Source organism: Carcharhinus amblyrhynchos, chromosome 14, assembly GCF_965287045.1.
Source record: "Carcharhinus amblyrhynchos chromosome 14, sCarAmb.v2.hapA, whole genome shotgun sequence".
NCBI classification, from domain to species: Eukaryota; Metazoa; Chordata; class Chondrichthyes; order Carcharhiniformes; family Carcharhinidae; genus Carcharhinus; species Carcharhinus amblyrhynchos.
Genome location: NC_137337.1, coordinates 60,382,422 through 60,395,345, shown reverse-complemented (window position 1 = coordinate 60,395,345; position 12,924 = coordinate 60,382,422).

Genomic DNA, 12,924 nt, shown 5'->3' with positions numbered 1-12,924 from the left:
TCAGATCCCAGTGCAGGAAGCCAGATAATAACAGACAGCAGCAGCTGCTCAGTGTGTCCTGGTCAAATACTCAATATCCAGCTCACCTTCAAAAAGCAACTCACTGGGAGCAGGGACAGCTCACTGAGAGTCACCACCCTTCCCCTTCCCCAGAAAGTTTACCTTTTTAAAATGAGGAGTTCAGGGCAACACTGTAATTTCTTTTAAAATCAAACTCTCATTGTAAAACAGGGCTCTGATGATGTTTTATTTCTAGTTTATCTAGTGTTGCTTTACACTGAGTACTTGACCTCACAGACAGATCATCCAACTACATTGAGATATTTTAAACCGTATCAGCTTCAAGAAATGCACAATGCTCTTGCTCTGAGGAAGGGTCATCCAGACTTGAAACGTTGGCTCCATTCTCTCTCCACCGATGTTGTCAGACCTGCTGAGATTTTCCAACATTTTCTGTTTTTGCTTCTGATTTCAGCATCTGCAGTATTTTGCCTTCATCAGAATGCACAGTTCATTGATTTGTTTTGCTGCCCCTGCCCCACAGCCACCACCCCTCCCCCAACACACACACAAACCATAAGACCATAAAACCATAAGACATAGGAGCAGAATTAGGCCACTCGGCCCATTGAGTTCGCTCCGCCAATCAATCATGGCTGATATTTTTCTCATCTCCATCCTCCTGTCTTTTTCCCGTAACCCCTGATCTCCTTATTAATCTATCTCTGTCTTAAAGGCACTCAATGACTTGGTCTGCACAGCCTTCTGGGGCAAAGAGTTCCACAGATTCACCACTCTCTGGCTGAAGAAATTCCTCCTCATCTCTGTTTTAAAGGATTGTCCCTTTAGCCTGAGGTTGTGCCCTCTGGTTCTAGTTTTTCCTACTAGACGGAACATCCTCTCCACGTCCACTCTATCCAGGCTTTGCAGTCTCCTGTAAGTTTCACTAAGATCCCCCCTTATCTCTCCAAGGAGTACAGACCCAGAGTCTTCAACCATTCCTCATACGACAAGCGCTTCATTCCAGGGATCATTCTTGAGAACCTCCTTTGGATCCTTTCCATGGCTAGCACATCTTTCCTTAGACACAGGGCCCAAAACTGCTCAGAATACGTAATTAGGGTCTGACCAGAGCCTTATGCCGCCTCAGGACATCCCTGCTCTTGTATTCTAGCCTTCTTGACATGAATGTTAACATTGCATTTGCCTTCCTAACTGCTGACTGAACCTGCTTATTAACCTTAAGACAGTCCTGAACAAGAACTCCCAAGTACCTTTGTGTTTCTGATTCCCTGACCATTTTCCCATTAAGAAAATAGTCTACACCTCCATTCCCCCTGCCAGTGTGTAAACTCACACTTTTCCACATTGTATTCCATCTGCCACTTCTTTGCCCACTCTCCTAACCTGTCCAAGTCATTCTGTAGCCCCCCTGCTTCCTCAATACCATCTGTCCCTCTATATATCTTTGTATCATCTGCAAACTTAGCAACAGTGCCTTCACTTCCTTCCTCCAAATCGTTAATGTATATTGTGAAAAGTTGTGGTCCCAGCACTGACCCCTGAGGCACACCACTAGTCACTGGCTGCCATCCTGAAAAAGATCCATTCCCACTCTCTGCTTTCTGCCAGTCAGCCATTCCTCTATCCATGCCAGGATCTTACCCTTAACACCATGGACTCTTAATTTATTTAACAGTCTCCTATGTGGCACCTTGTCAAAGCCTTCTGGAAACCTAAATAAATCACATCCACTGGTTCTCTTTTATCTAACCTCCTTGTTACCTCATTCAGATGCTCATTCACTTCTGAATCCCAGTCTCCTGGTGTCTTCATTAGTTTCTGTTTGTATGTGTGAAGGGTGATCTTGACTCTAAGGTTGGACCTAGATATCAATCTGAATCCAAGCTCCAGGTTGCATGCACCTTGATCTATGCACTGCTCTCTGGAATGATAATCCAATCTTCATTGAGTCTATTTTATAATCAGAGCTCCGGTGAGTAGCCAAGTCTTGTTTCAATTGTGCAGGAGCTTGGTCAGATCACATCTGCTGTGCAGGTTTAGTCCCCTTGGCTCAGAAAGGATTTTATTGCCATAGAGGGAGTGTAATGAAGGTTCACCAGACTTGTTCCAGGGATGGCAGGACTGTCTTATAAGGAGAAATTGGGCAAACTGGGCCTATATTTGCCAGAGTTTCAAAGAATGTGATTGAAACTTACAAAATACTTAAAAAGTAAAACAGGGTAGATGCCAGGAAGATGTTTCCCTTGGTTGGAGAGTCTATAACCAGGAAATATAATTTCAAAATAACTTCTCTAATTTAGATGACTGTGGAAATTCAGTCAGTGAGATATTTAAAGCGTAGATTGACAGATCTCTAAATCCCAATGGCAAACAGGGATAAAGGAATGGTGTGGGAAAATGGCATTGAAATGGCCCTGGTTGTATTGCATGGTGGAGCAGGCTCGATGGGCTGAATGGCCTCCTCTTGCTTCTGTGACAGTGGTTAGTGCTGTAGAGGCTCCAGTTTGTAAGCTCTGATCAGTATCTAACACTGCCCCCCACCCTCACACTGTCCCCCACCCTCACACTGCCCCCACCCTCACACTGTCCCCACCCTCACACTGCCCCCACCCTCACACTGCCCCCCACCCTCACACTGTCCCCACCCACACACTGCTCCCCACCCTCACACTGCCCCCCACCCTCACACTGTCCCCACCCTCACACTGCCCCCCACCCTCACACTGCCCCCACCCTCACACTGCCCCCCACCCTCACACTGCCCCCCACCCTCACACTGCCCCCCACCCTCACACTGCCCCCCACCCACACACTGTCCCCACCCACACACTGTCCCCACCCTCACACTGCCCCCACCCTCACACTGTCCCCACCCTCACACTGCCCCCCACCCACACACTGTCCCCACCCTCACACTACCCCCACCCTCACACTGCCCCCCACCCTCACACTGCCCCCCACCCACACACTGTCCCCACCCACACACTGTCCCCCACCCTCACACTGTCCCCACCCACACACTGTCCCCACCCTCACACTGCTCCCCACCCACACACTGTCCCCACCCTCACACTGTCCCCACCCACACACTGTCCCCCACCCTCACACTGCCCCCCACCCTCACACTGCCCCCCACCCTCACACTGCCCCCCACCCTCACACTGTCCCCCACCCTCACACTGCCCCCCACCCTCACACTGCCCCACCCTCACACTGCCCCCACCCTCACACTGCCCCCCACCCTCACACTGTCCCCCACCCTCACACTGCCCCCCACCCTCACACTGCCCCCACCCTCACACTGCCCCCCACCCTCACACTGTCCCCCACCCTCACACTGCCCCCCACCCTCACACTGCCCCCACCCTCACACTGCCCCCCACCCTCACACTGTCCCCACCCTCACACTGCCCCCCACCCTCACACTGTCCCCACCCTCACACTGCCTCCACCCCCACAGCCTCTCTCCCTCACAATGCCCCTCACCCTCACGCTGCTCCTCATCCTCACACTGCAGCTGACCCTCACATTACCCCACCCTAACACTCCCCCTCACTCTCATACTGCCTCCACCCACACACTATCCCCAACCTCACACTGCTCCCACTCTCATTTTGCCCCAACTTCACACTGCCCCCACCCTCAGACTGCACCTCACTCTCACACTACCCCTCACCCTCACACTGCCCCTCTCCCTCCCACTGCCCCTCTCCCACACGTCCTTTACCCTCATACTGCCCCTCACCCTCAAAATGCCCCTCATCCTCACACTGACCCTCACCCTCACACCCCACTCAACCTCACACTGCGCCCACCCTCCCATTGCCCCCACACTCACACTGCCCCCCACCCTCACATTCCCCCTCACTCTCACACTGCTCCCACCTAACACTCCCCCTCACCCTCATACTGCCCCAACATCACACTGCCCCCACCCTCACACCGCACCTCATTCTCACTCTGCCTCCATCCTCACACTGCCTCTCACCCTCACACTGGCCCCACCCTCACACTTCCTACCTTCACACTGCCCCCCACCCTCACACTGCCCCCCACCCTCACACTGGCCCCACCCTCACACTTCCTACCTTCACACTGCCCCCCACCCTCACACTGCCCCCCACCCTCACACTGCCCCCCACCCTCACACTGCCCCTCACCCTCACACTTCCTACCTTCACACTGCCCCCCACCCTCACACTGCCCCTCACCCTCACACTTCCTACCTTCACACTGCCCCCCACCCTCACACTGCCCCTCAACCTCACACTGCCCCCACCCTCACACTGACCCTCACCCTCACATTTTTCTCAGATTTTTTTAATCCACAGGGGATTCGGTCGGCCTTGTTGTCCAACAAGGGGAATCCACGCAGTGGGTTGTGCGAGGGCTGCTCTTGGATGTTGCTTCGAGAGAACATAAGAACATAAGAAATAGGAGCAGGAGTAGGCCATCTAGCCCTTCGAGCCTGCCCCGCCATTCAATAAGATGATGGCTGATCTGTTGTGGCTCAGTTCCACTTTCCCGCCCTCTCCCCATAACCCTTAATCCCCTCTCTTATCAAGAACCCATCAACCCGCTTCTTAAAAATATTTAGTGAGGCAGCCTCCACCACTTCAACGGGCAGAGAATTCCAGAGATTCACCACCCTTTGAGTGAAGAAGTTCCTCCTCAACTCCGTTCTAAACCGCCTCCCCTTTATCTTGAGGCTGTGCCCCCTAGTCCTACTGTCTTTTTTGAGCGGGAAGAGTCTCTCCACCTCTATCCTATCCATCCCATTCATCATCTTATACGTCTCAATGAGATCTCCCCTCATTCTTCTAAACTCTAACGAGTACAAGCCTAGTTTATTCAGCCTCTCCTCATAGCTCAACCCCCTCAACTCCGGTATCAGCCTAGTAAACCTCCTCTGCACTCCCTCCAGGGCCAAAATATCCTTGCGCAGGTGCGGCGCCCAAAACTGCACACAGTACTCCAGCTGCGGCCTCACCAATGCCCTATACAGCTGCAGCAAGACCTCCCTACTTTTATATTCAATCCCCCTCGCGATGAAGGCCAGCATCCCATTCGCCTTCCTGACCACCTGCTGCACCTGCAAGCTGGGTTTTTGCGACTCATGCACAAGGACCCCGAGGTCCCTCTGCACCGTCGCCTGCTGCAGTTTTTCGCCACGTAAGTAATAGTCCTTCCTATCATTCTTCCTACCAAAGTGGACCACCTCACACTTGCCAACATTACCTAGTGCTTCTCGTCGTTAGTGTACGCTTAAACTGGACCAACTGATGGGAAACACAACAACTCAGTGACTATCACTGTTTGCTGTGCAGATACATGGACCTGGGTCGGATCTCCAACTTGGGTCAGTCTCTGTGGGAGTTAGCACACTCTTCCCGTGCTTGCGTGGGTTTTCCCCGGGTGCTCTGGTTTCTTCCCACATCCCAAAAACATGCTTTTAGGCTGATTGGTGTGAACAAATTATCCCTAAATTAGACCTCCCCAAATCTGGCATAGAGAAAAGTCATAGGTAGAAGAAGGTAGATGAGGCATTCACTGAATGTTAAAATGGCGGCGTGGGCTTGTTGGGTCGAAGGGCCTGTTTCCTGTGCTGTTCTTTGTTCTTTTGTTCTTTGTTCTAACCCATAACATCGTACTCCCCCTCACACTAACCTCACGCTACCCGTCACACTCCCCCTCACCCTCACGCTGCCCTTCTCCTTCATACTGCCCCTCACCCTCAGACTAACTCTCACCCTCACACTGGTCCCACCCTTACAGTGCCCCTCACCCTCTTGCTGATCCCATTCTCACACTGCCCCTCATCCTCACACTGGCCCCACCCTCATATTGCCCCTTCCCTCACACTGCCTCTCATCTTCACACCGCGCCTCACCCTCACACTGCCCCTCTTCCTCATACTTCCCCTCACCCTCATACTCTCACACTTCCCCTCACCCTCACACTCTCACTCTCACACTGCCCCTCACCCTCACACTGGCCCACCCTCACAGTGCCCCTGACTCTCACACAGGCCCCACCCTCACAGTGCCCCTCCCCCCTCACACTGCCCCTCTCCCTTACACTTCCCCTCACCCTCACACTAACTCTCACTCTCACACTGCCCCTCACCCTCGGCCCACCCTCACATTGCCTCTCTCCCCTCTCACTGCCCCTCTCCCTCACACTGCCCCTCTCCCTTACACTTCCCCTCACCCTCACACTAGCTCCCACCCTCACACTGCCCCTCTCCTTCACACTGCCCCTCACCCTCACACTGGCCCCACCCTCACAGTGCCCCTGACTCTCACACTGCCCCTCACCCTCACACTAACCCCCAGTCTCTTATTGTCTCACTCCCTCACACTGCCCCTTCCACACACCCTCTCCCTCATCCTGCCCTGCCCTAAACCTGACACAGCCCCCACGCCCCCATTGTACTGATGATTTCTATCTTTGCTTCCCCGTCCCCTTCCTCTCTGTTCTTCCTACTATCATACCTTCCTCTTACTCCTCCCAACCCCCCCTCCCATCTCTCTCTTTCTCCTTTCCTTCTCCCTCCCATCCTCCTCTGTTTCCATTCCCCTCCTCCTCACCTCCATTTGTCCTCGGCTTCCCCGGGCCACCATTCCCCAGACAAGTTGTCCATTTGGAGAGGCCATTGCTGGGCATGGACCACCCATCACATTGCAGCTGGCCATGGGTAAGACAAGGTTCCTTTCATTGAGAGCCCTGGTATTTAACCCAGCTTGAATTTAACTGAAAAAAGCAGCTCTTTTATTCATGTCAAATGCAAAACACATTGATCTGCAACCTTACAAGGGAAATCCGAGAGTAGAATGGCAGAGTATTAATTCTGGTGCAAAAAATAGATGCTGATGGCACTGCTGTGTTTTTGGTCCAAACCTTCTGGCTTATTAGCATTGATTTCTATTCCCACAAGTTTCACATTGCTCCAGCAGTGCATTCCCCCTGATTTGCCTGCTGCGTAATGATTTAGCTGCTGAAAGTTTTGGGGATCTCCATATGAATGTCTGTTGCCGAGCAGGGAATGGCAGCCAGGAAGCCAGCACTGCACTTTACAGCGGGGGGCCCTCACCAGACTGCTCAACCGAATGACACAGACGTGGGACAGCAGGAGGCAGCCAGCCAGCAGGGTGAGCACCCCCTCCTAAGAGGAGAGTTTGATAGTCGGAGGAAGTAGAGAGGAAAGGGGGTGGGGAAAAGAGGTGAGGGAGCAAAGATAGAAATCATCAATATGATGGTGGGGGAAGGTGGGGGCTGTGTCAGGTTTAGGCCCAGGATCCAGTGGCTGCCCTGGTGAGTGCAAGTGTACTCCAGAAGGAGATGGGGCAGCATTGTCAAAGATAAATGATCTTCTTCACTCAGCCACCCCCCCCAGTCTCCAACTGGACCCCGTCGCACTCACCTCGCACAACCAAGTCTTTCTCTCACTCAACCATTTGGCCTCCATCAATACCAGCCGCCCCCCCCCCCCCCCCCCCCCCCCGCCAATAATCACCATGTTCCCTCAGTAGCTGTACTCCATATTCCAGCTCCCAGCCAAACCCCATGCCTGCCACCACCTCATCACCATCTTAAATGTCAATACTGCCGTCTACGTTTTTCCCTCTCTGTGACATTGCAGGGCAAACTCGATCACAACAGACATGAGCGGGTGCAGCCAGCTGGAGAAATACCGGAGCTCCAAACTCTCACACGCTTTGAGGAGTGAGCCCTCGAGCTGACCCGACTTGGCCTGAACGGCGAGTGAAGTGGCAACAAGCAGAGAAATGTGACAGTCAAAAGGCCGTGAAAGTCAGCCTTAACCTCAGCTGTGGATCCTGGGAATACACCTAGATATTGTGGGAAGATGAGGAAGATTAAGAAACCGTAAGTACTTAGTGGGCGTGGGTGAATATAGGCACTATCACAGCAAGGTCACGCTTCTGTTCTGAATGTTTGGTAATAAATTTCACTTTGTTCACCCACAGACCTTCCTGTCTGCTCATGCCACCAAACTTGGCAGAACCACTGCATTCACCTGGCGCCTCATCCCTGTGAAGTGTGAGAATAATGTGGAGATGCTGGGATAGGCACAATAAGAAGTCTCACAACACCAGGTTGAAGTCCAATAGGTTTATTTGGAATCATGAGCTTCTGGAGCACTGTCCCTTCATCACTCACCTGATAAAAGAACTCTGCTTCAAAAGCTCATGATTCCAAATAAACCTGTTAGATTTTAATCTAATGTTGTGAAACTTCTAAGTGTGAGAGTGATAATACTATGTCCATCCCAGCCAGTTGCCAGACCCACTAAGGAAGAGCACTACCTCAGTTGCAATTTTGGCTAAGATCAAGTGTAGTATCAACATGCTGTGCTTGGTTGAAGTCATTAGGTTACATTTCAGCTTCATTTGAAGCAATTTTTTAAAGCGGCATCTCGGCCATTTGGCTAAGATGCAAATAAGATCAAGCCTTGGAGGAGGAGCTACACCTACTCCAATCAGCTTGGATCATGTAGATCAAGCCCAAGACAGGAGGTGAGAGCCCTGTCTTGTCAGCTTGGATCAGGAATGTCCCAACTTGTTGGGACTCTGAATTGGGTTTAATTCAATTGGATTGGAATAAAGTTTAAAAAAAAATTGCAATAGAGAGAGGATAATAGGGAAAGTACTACCTACACACCAACAGGCACCCTGACATGAAGGGAAGACCCACATGTGACTCATCCTGACCCCTCACCTCAAAATTTCTTTTTTGTTTTTATTCCAATTCAATCCAATCAAGTCTAATACAGAGTCTCAACAAGTTGAGACATTCCCAATCCAAGCTGACAAGACAGGGCTCCCACTTCCTGTCTCGGGCTTGATCTACATGACCCAAGCTGATTGGAGTAGGTGTAGCTCCTCCTCCAAGGCTTGATCTCATTTACATCTTATCCAAAAGGCCAAGATACGGCTTTTTAAAAATTGCTTCAAATGAAATTGAAACGTAACCTAATGACTTCAACCAATCACAGCATGTCGATACTACACTTGATCTTAAGTCTCCTCGAAATGGCGATTCTAAAACAGCTCCCCCCAGCCTGGAATTAACCTTACCTGTGTTCCCCACCCCCTCTCTGATGCCCCCTGTGTAGTGTTCACCATGGAGGGTGTTGGCTGCCTGAGCGTTCACCTCCGAAATCCCCCTCAGAGGTGAAGGCACCAGCTTCATGTTTATGTAGAGCGTGGTGAGGACGTGATATCACACTGTGCCTCCAGAATATCGGTGGTGGGGGGTGGGGGGAGCTGGGGGGAGAGTCCCGGACAGAGTGCTAGCCAATGACATGCTAATGCATTAAATGAGCTTTCTGCAGCCTTGCACCGTGTTTCATGTCACTCCACTGATAAGGGGCCGGTAAGTTCAGAACTCAGAAACTTGCCTTCCTGAAATGCGCTCTCTGTATGTCGAGCCGGCGCTGCCATTCCCGCAGACGGAGATTGCAGGTTCTCTCAGTCCATTTACCCCGAGCCACTGAGGAGACAATTGAAATATTCACTGATTTTATAGAGGAAACTTGTTGCCTACACACTGTTTCTCGATAATTAGAAATAGGAGCAGGAGTTGGTCATTTGGCTCCTTGAAGCTGCCCTCCCAGATCGGGCCTGATCTGATTGGAGCCTTACCCCCACTTTCCCATATTTACTGTAGGTCTAACTAGCCTCGAACGTAGTCAATGACTCACCGGCGAAGAGAATTTCAAAGATTAATGACCCTCTAAGAGAAAAAATTCTTCCTCATCTCCATCGTAAATGGGAGACCCCTTTTCTCTAAACTGTGTCCTTTGGTTCAACATTCCCCTCATACTGCTCAGGATATGGAACAGTATGAGGAGATATGGAGCAGTATGAGATCCCGGGACATGGGACCTCATACTGTTCCATATCCCCTCATACTGTCCCATATCCCCTCATACTGTCCCATATCCCCTCATACTGTTCCATATCCCTTCATACTGTCTCATATCCCCTCATACTGCTCCATATCCCCTCATACTGTCTCATATCCCCTCATACTGTTCCATATCCCTTCATACTGTCCCATATCCCCTCATACTGCTCCATATCCCTTCATACTGTCTCATATCCCCTCATACTGCTCCATATCCCCTCATACTGTCTCATATCCCCTCATACTGTTCCATATCCCTTCATACTGTCTCATATCCCCTCATACTGTTCCATATCCCTTCATACTGTCTCATATCCCCTCATACTGCTCCATATCCCCTCATACTGTCCCATATCCCCTCATACTGTTCCATATCCCTTCATACTGTCCCATATCCCCTCATACTGTCCCATATCCCCTCATACTGTCTCATATCCCCTCATACTGTCCCATATCCCCTCATACTGTCTCATATCCCCTCACACTGTCTCATATCCCCTCATACTGTTTCATACCCACTCATACTCATGTGTTTCATATCCACACATAGTCCCATACCCTGTGATACTGTTTCATACCCCCTCACTGTGTTCATTACCTTCTCATAACATTGCATACTTTTCCATAGCCCCTCAAACTGTCCCAAACTCCCTCAGATTGTCCTATATTCCCTGATAGTGTCCCATTCTGAGTGATACAGCCCCATACCCCTCACAGTGTCCCCTATCCCTTCACTAGAACAAAGAACAACACAGCACAGCCCTTCGGCCCTACCAGCCAGTGCTGCCCATTTTGTTGCTCAGTGAGTGCCTCGTTCCAATCCTTCTTCTACCTACAACTTTTGTCTACATCTCGTGGACTCCACAATAAAGGGGTGCAGCTCTGTCCTATAATTCTCATACTGTCCCATTTGACCTCATATTGTCCCATACTATACTCCAGATAAACCAGTACACTGGGGATGTCTTGTAAGAGACCCTCTGTCATACGCTGGAAAATGGCACAGGCCTGTGAGACTCCAAAAGGCAACCTTGTTTACTGGTACAAACCCTTGTGCATGTTGATTGTCGCCAGCTTTTACAAATCCTCATCCAGCTCCAGTGTTGATAGGCGTGGCTGAATCCAGTTTGATATATTTTAAACCTCTTGTTATTTAGCATAGAGATCTTCAATTCTGGCTATGGGGTACCTGTCTATCTTTGCTCCTCTAATGACTGTTAATTTGTAATCCCCATAAATTCTGACTGTCTGATCTGGTTAAGACTCTGGGTGCAGCCCAGTTGAAGCATCATACAGGCTTTATACTATCTAAATCTTCCAGCCTCTTAAGCTTGATTTCTGCTTCTGATGAAGGGCGTAAGGTACTGGGGCGAGCCTGAAAATATGTTGGTGTCGCTTCCTGATCCAGATAGATTTTAGCTTTAGCTCCCGATATGCATCCTAATTTGTCTCTGAAGACGTCGGAATGTTAATAGAGCAGCTCCTGAAAGCCTCCATCCCCCAGTTTAGCCATATCTGCTTTAACCAATCACATCCTAATAAATAAGGTCTGTGACCCTTGATTACCAAGATTGGCAGTTTCCCTGTCTGGTTCTGATGCCACGGTTACTGTTGTTCCACCTAAAATCTACAATGTCTCTCCGATACATATGGACAAAATGGCCCTTGACTCACTAAATCTTAATGATAGGAGTCCTATTTGAAGATAACAAAATGTCTGTTTTACTACAATTGTGGCACTTGTATCCACTTCCATTTTGACTGCTTTGCCTTTTACCAGGCAAGTTATCTCTTTGGGGGCACTTTACTTATCTGGACCTGGTTTAGGGTGGGCGACTCGAATGTTGCTTTACTCTGCAACATGCCTTTAAGTGACCTTTCTTGTTACACTTGAAGCACGTATAGTTCTTTCATTGACAAACTTCTTGGGAGTATTCTCCCCCCAGTTGAAACATACTTCAGCCTTCACTGTTGCACTCCACCTCTCGGGCACTGTTGCACCCACTCCTGGGTTGCTTTGCACCCTAGCCATTTCCCGTCACAAACAATTTACCTTGTTCAGCAAACCTTGTAATTCTATTACACCCTGTTCCATGCGTTCAGCCACCTGGGCCAATTCTACAGCTTTCTCTTAGGTCATCTTGATCCCTGCCAGTAACTTTTTTGTATTATGAAGCTGATTATACCACAGCCCAATCTGTCCCTTAACATTTCTGCCAATGCTGGGCCGAATTCACAATACTTTACCAGGCCCCTTAGCCTCACCATGACGCCTGAGATTGTCTCCCCTGGCTGATAGATTGTCGTATCTCAGCATAATGATCGAGGGATGGGGGCTAAATGATTTTTGACCAACTCTGCAATCTGGCCAAAAGATTTTGTGTCTGGAGTGTGATGTTAATGTAAACTCTAAGTCTGTGGGCAGCAGACTGTAAGCAAAATAACCTTTTGCTTTCCTTCAGCGTTTATTTCATTCACCACAAACAAATAATGCAGCCTTTCTATATATTGTCCCTAGTTGTCTACTTCAAGGTCAAATGGCACAATTTTTTCAATCATAGACATTAATTAGTGAGTGTACCTTACTTCCTTGATGCTCAAGTCTCCTCCCCCTCTTGCTGGACTTTGCGATCACCTGTTGACATTGATATTTTGTCTTATCACCAATGTAATAGATCAAGGGTGACTCATTGTGGCTTCAATCAAAGTTCTATTGCCAAATAGAGAATAATATACATACGACAAGGTCGTACTAAATTAAAGTGCGATTGCTCTACTTGACGGGTGGCATGGTAGCACAGTGGTTAGCACTGCTGCTTCACAGCTCCAGGGTCCTGGGTTCGATTCCCAGCTCGGGTCACTGTCTGTGTGGAGTTTGCACATTCTCCACATGTCTGCGTGGGTTTCCTCCAGGTACTCTGGTTTCCTCCCACAGTCCAAAGACGTGTGCGTTAGGTTGATTGGCCATGC